A 10,459-nucleotide genomic window follows, 5' to 3' on the forward strand; every position below is an offset into this window, starting at 1 on the left:
AACAGATAAGCAAGGAATAGAACATGATCTTCACCAATCGAGATGATGAGTGAAGAGAGCAACATCACAATGCCTCCAGAAGGAAGAATAGAAGATAGGTCATTGCAATAAAAGAATGGAGAAGAAAATGCCTACTTCTGCCACAAATGAGCTTGGAAAGCACCCTTCCAAGAAGGTTATAACGGAGTTGTTGGAAAACCAACAACGAAACGAATAAGCTTGTAGTGGGCTTATAGAAAACGACTCAAAATTATGAGGTGAAATTCTGCCACTAACGGAAACAATAGATTGGATTGATATCAACAAGGAGACGAAAAACTTATTTCACCGGGATGATAAATGGAGAACTTTGGTCATTTATAAGCACCATAAATAGCACAATCCTTAGGGAAAGCTTTAGGTGAAATATGACACAAGATAACTCCAACGAAGAGATTAGTGGATTTAAAATACCTCATTCTTGATAACTTGTGAATCATGAAACACAAAGGGAAATTGTCAAGAAATGATATAGCACCACCTCAAAAGATAAGGTAGAAAGAATCGCACTTCGGAATGCAAGATGAAGAATGCTTGAACTCCTCAAAACGAGAAATGTGTTGAGCACCATGTTCATTTTAGAGTATAGCTTGGCGGATCTTAACTTCGAGAGAAATCTTGGAGAACAATTGAAGAATGAAAGAAATCCTTGACGAACCACCATGTGGAGCCTCCATGAAGAACTCTGGTAATAAAAGGATGATAAAGAAATAGAAGTTGAAAACACAAGGTGAAAACTTGGAACTCTGGAAAAGAAAAGATGAAGCATTTCGAACCGAGAATTGATATCATGAACGAACTCCAGAAGAAAAGAATTAAATCATCTCGAGGAAAAATAGATTAAGAATTATATCATGCTTACCGTTCATCAACTTAAATTGATGACAAGCAAAAGAAATGGCATGTCACTTATTCTTCTTGAAGGATTAAGAGAGATATAGCACAAACTTGAGGAAGGTCTTCAACGAACCACCGGTATGAATTGAAAATGAACGTAGCAAAGGGAAAAATCACTGGGAAGAATTAGAAAGTGAATGAAGATACTTGGGGGAAAATTAGATACAAGAGAATGAAGAGATCACGTGCTGACTAGAGAATACTTGAGGGATGCACTGGTAACATTTGGAGAACGAGAGCTAAAGGTTGGGAATGAAAAATTCTGAGACGATGGGCTCCGAAGAATCAAAATGAAACAACTCATGAAAAGGATTTCGGATGGTCATGAAAAGGATTCTCACAATCAAAAACAATTATGAGAGGATGGCATCAAGCTTGAACTATGAATCTTCGAGAGAACGGACCAAGATTTAGTAAAAATTCTTATACGTTCTTCAAAATCCGAGAATAATGACGACAACCACAACCATGAATTATTGAGGCACTCCGGTATGAATAATAAAAACGGTTCAACCAACGCTGAAAAGAATTTGGAAGCGATCTTGGAGAAGGCATATGACTGATGGAATCCATTCTTACGTCACACTTTTGAAAAGAATTTGGGAATCACTCCGGGTAAATTAGAAGAGTCAGGTAAGATCCTGGGAAAAGACCTGTGGGTTAAGGCCCACTCAAAAGATACACCGTTGAACGATTTAAAAGAGAGATTGCGCCGGTTGAATTAAATGGCTTGAATGAGATAACAACCTCGAGATATCTTGAACGGATTAAGTATGGAAACACGAATCTTCTAAGATATCTTTGGCACTTCAGATATGAATAGAGAGAGATGAACGATTAAGAGGTGCACCAGCATGAGAAAACATTTGAAACGAGAAAAGTATATGATCGACAAAGCTTGAATTGAACCCACCGGAGAAGAAAAGAGAATGAAGAATGATAAACTCGAAGTTTCGGTAGTATCTTCGTGAAGAATCACCGGGTGAGAACATTGAAGGAAAACAATGAAGAGACTTCACGTGAATAAAAATGGACATTTGATTAAGCAATCTGAGTCCTTGAAGAAAAGGGTGGGAGGGCTGGCAAAAACAAAGGCAACTTGGGGACGGATGAAACGAACAACATTGGGAAAACTAAGTGGTGATCTTGCGAATGGGGATAATGATCGGAACCACTTGAAGAGAAGCACACCGGTTGGAAAAGAATTAGGATGACAATCTCGATAAATAAGAAGGATTGGTGTTCACATAGGAATATGAGAACGCCGCTTAGGAAAGGTATGGAATCAACACTTGACATTGAAGCAACTCGAATACCACAAGTCAAAACAAAACAAAGGATTTGGCTTGCAGAATAAGCTGGAAACAAACATATGATAGATCCCACTTATAAACTCCTGAAACTTTATGGTTATGCAATCAGGTGTTGGGGATACAGGGGAAACATAATATCTCACCCAAACTAACAATCCCTACATCTAGCTGTATCCATCCTTCAACACATAACCAAGAAACCTTCGGAAATCATGTACCTCAACCTTCGAAAAGCATCTGTTATACGAGTTATGGCAATACTCTCGAACTCCCGCCCCAGTACTGGGTGGCGTCTTGGTTATCTCACCAACAACTACATAAAAGAGATTTTTGATGTCGGCAAACTCAGGTATTCCAGAACTGCAACGATAAAATTGTGACGACAACACCTCGGAGCTCAACTCCCCGGGACACTGCCACAACCCCTAAATGTCAGGAGGCACCAAGAACAATGTTCTCGTCACAAGACTATTGGAACGATTCCAAGATACCCGTGTGATCTTAAAAAAATTCATGAAATTTGAGGAGAGGAGAGTTAAAACTTCTACGTCAGGAAGCCTCACCAGAGCGACGAAGGGACTGAGGAGTAAAAAGAATCCTACTCTTTGATATATATAATCCTAAGACTCAACATTTTGTTCTGGACTCAACAACGCGAGCGATTCAATCAAGCAGGGGCTCCTAAGTCGGGGATGGCTCTGATTACCAACTAGTAACACCCATGATGCGTCTATATCTCCCACTGTCGAGGCACGACGTAGTGGCATGACCGCATGGTGGTTTAGTCGCGAGTGGGGTAATCTTCACACAATCCCATGTACTGAATAAGAAGGGGATAAAGAGTTGGCTTACAATCGCCACTTCACACAAATAAAAAGTTAAACATACATCATCCAGAGTACAATAAGAGGTCTGACTACGGAACCCAAAATAAAGGAAGACAACCCCAAATGCTTGATCCTCGATCGTCCCAACTCGGCTCCGCTACTGATCATCCAAAAAAGACACATAGTAACGACCGAGGTCCTCGTCAAACTCCCACTTGAGTTCGGTAGCATCACCTGCACTAGTATCATCGGCACCTGCAACTATTTGGAAGTATCTGTGAGTCATGAGGACTCAGCAATCTCACACCCGCGAGATCAAGACTATTTAAGCTTATGGGTAGGATAAGGTAATGAGGTGGATCTTCAGCAATCACTAAGCAAATATGGTGGCTAAACATACGCAAATAAGAGCGAGAAGAGAAGCACCGCAACGGTCAAGAAGCTAGAAGTGATCAAGAAGTGATCCTGAAACTACTTACGTTCAAGCATAACACAAGGTCGTGTTCACTTCTCGGACTCCGCCGAGAAGAGACCATCTCGGCTACACACGCGGTTGATGCATTTTAGTCAAGTGTCAAGTTCTCTACCACTGGATATTAACAAATTCCCATCTGCCACATAACCACGGGCACGGCTCTCAAAAGTTTAAACCCTACAAGGGTGTCCCAACTTAGCCCGTCACAAGCTCTCACCGTCAACGAAGGATATTCCTTCTCCCGGGAAGACCCGACCATGCTCGGAATCCTGGTTACAAGACTTTTCGACAATGGTAAAACAAGACCAGCATGACCACCCGACTGTGCCAACAAATCCCGATAGGAGCTGCACATATCTCGTTCTCAGGGCACACCGAATTGTCCAAACTTCCGGTAGGCTAGCCCAAAGTTCCCCCTGGTGGCCACCGGCGGTTGACAGGTTGGACCAACACTTAGAGGAGCACTAGCCTGGGGGTTAAAATAAAGATGACCCTTGAGTGTGCAGAACCCAAGGGAAAAAGGCTTAGGTGGCAAATGTTAAAACCAAGGTTGGGCCTTGTTGGAGGAGTTTTATTCAAGGCGAACTGTCAAGGGGTTCCCATAACACCCAACCATGTAAGGAACACAAAATCAAGGAACATAACACCATTATGACGAAAACTAGGGAGGCAAGAGTGGAACAAAACACCAGGCATAAGGCCGAGCCTTCCACCCTTTACCAAGTATATAAATGCATTAATTACAATAATAGATATTGTGATATCCCAACATAAACATGTTCCAACATGGAACAAACTTCAACTTCACCTGCAACTAACAACGCTATAAGAGGGGCTGAGCAAAAAGCGGTAACATAGCCAAACATCGGTTTGCTAGGAAGGTGGGTTAGAGGCTTGACATGGCAATATGGGAGGCTTGATATAACAAGTGGTAGGTAGCACGACATAGCGATTGAGCGAATGTCGGTGTCAAAACCGGCGGATCTCGGGTAGGGGGTCCCGAACTGTGCGTCTAAAGTTGATGGTAATAGGAGACAGGGGACACGATGTTTACCCAGGTTCCGACCCTCTCTATGGAGGTAATACCCTACTTCCTGCTTGATTAATATTGATGAATATGAGTATTACAAGAGTTTATCTACCATGAGATCATAATTGCTAAACCCTAGAAGTCTAGCATTTATGACTAAGGTATTGAGTATATCCTTTCCGAACCTCACCCTACGATTTATATAGACACCGGGGGGATCTAGGGTTATATAGAGTCGGTTACATAAGATGGAATCTTCATTGTTGTTCGCCAAGCTTGCCTTCCACGCCAAGGATAGTCTTATCTGGACACGGGTACAGTCTTCGGTATTCATATCTTCACAGCCCATCAGTCTGGCCCATAGATAACAGGTCGGATGCCCGAGGACCCCTTAGTCCAGGGCTCCCTCAGTAGCCCCTGAACCTAGCTTCAATGACAAGGTATCCGAAACATAGTGCTGTCTTCGGCATTGCAAGGCGGGTTCCTCCTTCCGAACTCCCGAATAATCTCCAGACGAATTGATCGTGTCTAGACCTGTAACACACGCCGCACACAACCGCAGAGAGAATATAATAAGACACAAGTCCAATCTGCTGACAACTTTAGTAATGCGACGTCATGCCTGTCCGGTCATAATTTTGAACCTTTTTCGCCCCACGTTTCGAGACGCGGTTTTCATTGGCATGTCTTGTAAAAGCAGAGATCGTGTCCCCTTATTACGGTATTCTCATCAATACGGGCATGGGTAACCCAACCGCGCCGTTTACACAGCCCTTGAGAGTAGGCGAATTTTAAGGCGAATGGGGGGGGGTGTTCGATATTCACTGCCCTTATAAGGAGATAAGATTCCCCTTTCTTCTCCTACGCTTTCTTCCTGCCTCTCCGCTCTTGAGCTCCAACGCCCAAGTTCTCATTTCCCTATCTCGAGAAAGCACTCAACCATGTCTGGATCTGGAGTTCAAGGCAAATGGATGGCCTCCTCTGTTAAGGAGGAGGACATCGCCAAGCTTCGGGCGGCCGGGAACCTGGCGAAGGAAATCGCCCACCGTCTTCCAGCCCAGGGACAAATCATCCCCACAACGAAGCCCAACGAGAGGGTAGTGTTCATCCCTCATTTGCTCCACGTTCTAGGGTTTCCACTCCACCCCTTCGTCCGCGGGATAATGTTCTACTACGGGATAGACTTCCATGATCTATCCCCGAACTCCTTCCTCAACATCTCGGCGTTCATCGTCATGTGCGAGGCCTTCCTCTACATCCACCCCCACTTTGGGTTGTGGCTCAAAACCTTCAACGTGAAGCCCAAGGTGGTGAACGGACAGCACGCAGTGTGCGGGGGCGCCATGGTGAGCAAGCTCACCAATGTCTCTTGGCCAAAAGGAACATTCATGGAATCTGTCAAGGAATGGCAGAAGCTATGGCTCTACATCACCGAACCCCGCGATGCCACCTGGGCGGCGGCGGCCGAATTCAACTCCGGCGCCCCCGTGCGGCTCACCTCCTGGGTCGAGAAGAGCCCAAACGGGTGTTCATCGGACGAGCTGATTGTGTAGCAAACGCGTATCCAAAGTATGATCGATAGGGACATCAAGCATGTCGACATAATCCAAGTGATGTTGGTGCGCCGAATCCTTCCCTACCAGAGCCGAAGCCGTCCTCTATGGGATTTCAACCCGAAGAAACACCATACCCTGGTGAGGCTTTTCGAAACGACTCATGAAGATGCCTGGAAGTTGCTTTTCAAGGGCAACGAGATACCGCTGGCCACTGGCTCGGACCGGGGTCACGACATAAATCACCTCCCCAACGAGGTATGTCATTTTCAACACATCCCTTACCTGCTTGTTTCAAGGATGATATCTAAGCTTCCATTACCATTGCTTTTTTAGTACTGGTTGAAGAAGACGAAGCAGATCCGGTGTCCGGCTCCCTTGCCCGAGGAGCCAGTCATCCCTTGCTTAGCAAAGATGCTGGAGCCGGCACCTTATAAGGCACTAGAGAAGAAGGCCACAGGAAAGGACAAGGAGGACCGGAGCGGCCCCCGCCGCAAGGGTACCTCAGACGTGACGTCCGAAGACAAGGCCCATTCCCCCTCCGTCGAAGACAACGCGGATGAGGAGGAGGAGGAGAGCGACTCTCCCCCTGATGGGGGGAGGAATAAGAGGGCAGCCTCCGCAACTCTGGTGGCGGAGGCGCCCAAAAGGGGGAAGGGCTCCCTCGTGGATAACTTTGCATGGGACGTCGATGATAGTCCGGAGAGATGCCCCCGTGCTAAGCCTCGGGCCACATCGTAAGTACTAATACCTTATCCGCCCATGGAGTTTCCTATCCTCATTGTATCGAGATGATTGGTTATGTTATTGTAGTCTGGCCCACAATAGCCCTCCGCGATTCTCGTCAGGAGGCTCGCTGGATTCCAAAGCGATGGCCAGTGACTCCCCGCCAGCCGCACACTCCCCCAAGACTAGGGATGACGTGGAGGTGCTGTCCGGAAGAACTATTCCCGATGGGGGAGAGGCTCAGGAGGCGCCCAAAGGCGAAACCCCCATCGCCGGACACCAAGGGGAATCAACCCCCTCGGAGACTGGCGGGGAGGGCCGTATACAATTCGGCCCTCAACCGGACTCCATTCTGGAGACCGAGGAGACTCCGGAATCTAGCACGCACCCTCCTTCAAAAGAAGGGGGATGCCTGTTCCGCCGCTGGCCCCTGTCCAACCAGGGGCACCAGACAGTCTGTTGGAAGCGCTGTGAGGCGCTTCCATTATGGATGAGCACCATGTCCTTATGGGCACGGTGATTGAAAGGGTTCAGTCCGCCAAGAGCGGACTAACCGAAGCCTATGGCAACCTAATGCCAAAAGGAGAGAATTCCAGTGTAGACAGTAGCCGCTGAGACACTATCTGGTGTTCGGAAAGAAAAAACCGGACAGAGGATCAATCTCCTATGCCAGGAAACTAACTAAATTTTTCTTAAATACAGACGTCGTTGCTGGCCGCGGCCTCACATACGGCCGAATTCTCCGGATTGAAGCAGAAATTGGCGGAGGCCGAGGGAGAGCTGAGCCAAGTGAAGTGGCAGCTCGAGAAGAAGCAAGGTAAGCAATATCCTGCTATATATTCGAAAAGAAGAACATGATATGTGACGACCAAAATGCCATGATTTGTACAAAAGCGACTACCGAGATTGAGGCCCTGAGAAAGGCTCTAGCCGAAGCCGAGGGGAAGGCTGTCCAACAGCAAGCCGCCCGTAAGAAGCTCAAGGCCCGGGTCGGCGAGGTCCAGCAGGAGCTCTAGGATGTGGTGAAGAGGTGTGAAGCCTTGGAGCACGGGGCATCGGCTTGAGAGGCCGAACTTACCAAGGCTCGTCAAAGCATGGAGGCTGCACGAAATGAGGCCCGGGACACTCTCTAGGAGTTCCAGGAGGCGAAGAAGATCGCAGCGGGTAAGGCGTTTAACATGTAAAGCAAGTATGCGGAGAAGAAGTACCTTTTACTAACCCGGATTCAGAGTTGCCCAGGGGCTTTTGTGGATCTGCCGCGTAGTGTATCAGATGCTGCGGAGTTCTTCCGAGCCAGGGAAGGGGATTCTCCGGAGAAGCTATTTTGGTCGCAGTATGCTATGCCGGAACATCCGGTGGCCTTTGCCGATGAACTGAAACAGTTGGCCAAGTTGCACAGGTTGGCCGAACTGGCCATGAAGGATTTAATAATCCGACTATGGCCACCCGAAGCTATACCTAGCAGTTATTTTGGCCTCATGAAGCGGGTGGTGGAGGCTTGTCCGCGGCTAGACATCGTCAAGCGATCAGTCTGCATCGAGGGTGCCCGCATGGCCTTCGCTCATTGCAAGATGTGGTGGGCGAAGATGGATGCCGTCGAGGTGGCCTGGGGCCCACCGAAGGGCAAGGAGCACCGCACACCCGAGCGATATTTTGTTGACGTCCTGAAGGGATCTCGACTTGTAGCAACACAGTGCGGGAAGGACATTATTCTCGAATAAATACATTCATATTGTGCCTTGTATGATGAAAACAAATCCGCTTTGCGATATAATTTTTATTATGTTTTAATTGTGTCCTCTTGTGCGGCCGTGTTGTATGAAATCTGAGGGTTGGCCAGTCGTCTTCTTCTACCCTCACGTAGGTAGTACAGAGGTGTTCGGGATGGTATCTAAACAATCTTGATCCAATTATATGGTCCTTGAAGGAGTTGTTTAGCGCAACGAACCAGGCAACCAGACTATACGGCTTCAACACCCTCACTTAGCCATAGGAGTTTTATAATAAAACATAGGTGGAGCCCCTGGTATACAAACAAGGGTGTTGTCAGCGTCTGATCGGGAAGTACCGATCCTTTGTGTAATGCGGAAAAATCTCCAACGATTTGAGACCTCCGAACAGCTGACTGGCTCTCACCCATCATGACAGTCAGTTTTCGGCTTTCTTTACTAAGGTGCTCATCTGGTTTAGACTAGGGCACAATCGCAGTATTTCTCCCTTTACTACCATAGCCAATGTAGCGGAATGTAGGATAGCAAGCATAGGAGCCGGGCAACCCAACTATTGACCAAAGACATGATTCGGAGCCAATGCATATAATGCTAAATTCAGGGTGCCGAACTATACTTACAAGAAGTGTTTGGACTTTTGTTGTCATAATGTGGGGTGCTATAAAGCCCCTGGCAAACATCAAAACGTACCAAAGGGTACGGGTGCTACCTGATGGGGTTATCCATAGGGAAACTGAAAAAATAAAGAAAAGAGAGAAAGAAAACAGAAAAGATGTAAAGGTAAAAAGCTGGGGTCCTACAGCTCCAACTAAAAATTGTTTTCATTGTAATGTAATTAGTATGTCAAGGCGCATTGATACAAGTAGTGAAATAAGAAATAGGCTATTTAACATGCCGAAACCAGGGAAGAGCTACATGTGGGTCCTAGAAGACAGGTAGAGTTATCGTTAACGGAATCACCTAAAAAGTCCCCGTATGTCTACGCTCCTCGCCATCTTGGTGTGTTTATCCTTCAAGAGGACCGATAACCAGACCACCCGATGGGGTCTATGGGATTAAAACCTGAAATAAAACAAGGAAAAGTGAAAGTATGTGTGTATCCGATGTCGGTTGAGCCGTGCCGTGGATCACAAGCTAGCTATGCCTCCGTCGATGCCCATGGAACTTTGAGTGCGTAGTTATGTATGCGCGGCACGCAGGCCACTGCTTGATCGGGACTGAGACGGAAGCCGAATTCTAGTCAAGCTCCTGACGAGCCGAGCTCTCGTGCGGCAGAGTTGTCCGGACCCTCTTAAGGGTGTCCGAGGGCTCGACAGCCGAATGAAGGTTCTCCTTGAGAAGGCCACTTTGTACTTCTGCTACTAGGGCAGCTGTGTGCTCTTCTGTACGGAGAGAGCGTTCTGTATTGCCATTCACTATTATGATGCCACGTGGGCTGGTCATCTTGAGCTTGAGATAAGCATAGTGTGGCACTATGTTGAATCGAGCAAACGCAGTTCATCCGAGCAGTGCATGATAGCCACTATGGAATGGGACGATATCAATGACTAACTCCTTGCTTCAGAAGTTTTCCGGAGATTCGAAGACAACCACTAATGTGATTGAGCCTGTACAACGGGCCTCTACGCCTAGAATGACCCCTTTAAAGGTGGTCTTTGTAGGCTTGATCCTTGATGGGTTAATTCCCATTTTTTGCACTGTATCCTGATAGAGCAGATTGAGGCTGCTACCGCCGTCCATGAGGACACGAGTCAGGTGGAACCCATCAATTATTAGGTCTAAGACCAGTGCGGCTGAGCCTCCATGAAGGATGCTGGTCGGGTGATCTCGGCGATCAAAGGTGATCAGGCATGATGACCATGGATTGAA

Source organism: Triticum urartu, chromosome 4A (genome assembly GCF_056163025.1).
Source record: "Triticum urartu cultivar PI428250 chromosome 4A, HENAU_Tu73, whole genome shotgun sequence".
In the NCBI taxonomy this organism is placed as follows: Eukaryota; Viridiplantae; Streptophyta; class Magnoliopsida; order Poales; family Poaceae; genus Triticum; species Triticum urartu.